Here is a 1,654-nt window from a genome sequence, read left to right on the forward strand (position 1 = left end):
CACTTAAATGAATAGTCTTGTCTTATTCTGTCGAGTCATCTCCGACCCATAGCGATGCCATGGACACATCTCTCCAAGAACGCCCACCTCCATCTGCAATCATTCTGGTAATCCATCCATAGACTTTTCATGGTAAAAATCTGGCAGTGGTTTACCGTTGCCTCCTTCCACACAGTAAACTTGAGTCTCCCCCCTCGACTCCGTCCCATGTCGCTGCTGCCCAGCACAGGTGAGCTTTGACCTGTAGCAAATTGCCTTCCACTCGCTAGCCACTGTCCAAGCTAAGAATGGAATGGGTATGCCTCTGCTTGACTCTCCCTCCCGTAGTCGAGTCCGGTAGAGTACTGGAAACTCTCCAGGTGCCATCCTGAGAGGGATTTAAATAAATACCATAATTATTATTAAGCACCGTGGAAAGTATAAAGATTTTGTATTTCAGAATCAGTCCCTAATCTACAGGAGGTTTACAATCTGGTGGGGATTGAGATACCCACAGAAAAAACATGATAAATAAAAACTCATAGACCAAACATAACTACAGAAACAATAGCAAGAACTGAAACAGATTAACACTTAGTTCACTGTTTTGTACACAATAAGCGCTAAATAAATACCACTGATTAACTGATTGAGAGTGGAAAACAGTTGCTTTGTACTACAGATCTCAGGAAGGGGCTCCAGGCCAATGGGCAGAGGAGATTCATCAGTGATTGAAACTGTAATAAAAATGACTCTATCATGAAATAAAATAGCACTGAGGTCAGGATAATTGCATAACAATTTTGGATGTTACCCTCATTTTAGTTTTCATATCACTTCACCAACGGTCAAAGCATAAGATCCTGTTACAACAGTTAGTTCCTATTATTGCCTGAATTATATTAGAAAAATGAATAAAAGGCAAGTTAAAAATATGGCTTGACCTCTTAGACTACAAAGTCAAACAAGGATACAAAGCATAACACTGCAAGAAATAGAGATCTTTCTCCGGGAAAGAAAAATAGATTACATAAGAACAAATATACCCTCCGAAGAATATACTGATTGATTTCCATGTAATGTCTGATGGACACAATCAGTGCGATCAGCATGAGAGCCTTTTTTTTTTCTATTTCACTTGCTGGCAGTAGTTGCAAGCAAGTGAAGAAATGGAAATCAGAAAAGGGTAACTACCGAAGTACTTAAAATATTCTGATTCTATAAGACGTCAGATCTTTCAGCGACAACCAAGCAGATATAGCAGCATCCAATTCTGAATTTCAGTTTTATGTTAATGTCTTCTGTCATTTAGTAAAAATATTCTGCAGGCACCAGGTCACTGAAGAAATGATTCAGCCAAATGATATAGGCATTTAAGGTTTTTAGTTAAAATAACAGTAAGAATTAGGATTTTTCTAGTTTTAAATCGGTAACACTTTTGTATAGAGCACTGTCTTCATAAAATCTGATATTTGCTATTACTATGAAATAACTAGTTAGCATGACTATGGATTCAGAGGCAATGGACCTAAATCCTTCTATTCTTACCATGAAAATAGAATAGAATTGCTACCTGCTATATGCCTTTTCTGCTCCAGGGCCCAAAACAAATACACATGGAGGCAGATTCAGCATATTAGGGAGTGCAAACTGTTCTTTGGAACTGGTTTTCGAC

The 1,654-nt window shown here is 38.3% G+C and overlaps 1 non-coding gene across 1 annotated transcript; it reads right to left on the reverse strand.

Moving 5' to 3' along the window:
• Positions 1–239: 239 nt before the first annotated feature.
• On the reverse strand, positions 240–377 carry LOC119939749. The gene has a single exon (XR_005454713.1). It is a non-coding gene; the product is annotated as a small nucleolar RNA SNORA7 (small nucleolar RNA).
• Between the last annotated feature and the right edge of the window lie 1,277 nt (positions 378–1,654).

The sequence above is a fragment of the Tachyglossus aculeatus genome, chromosome 17, assembly GCF_015852505.1.
Source record: "Tachyglossus aculeatus isolate mTacAcu1 chromosome 17, mTacAcu1.pri, whole genome shotgun sequence".
Taxonomy (NCBI): Eukaryota; Metazoa; Chordata; class Mammalia; order Monotremata; family Tachyglossidae; genus Tachyglossus; species Tachyglossus aculeatus.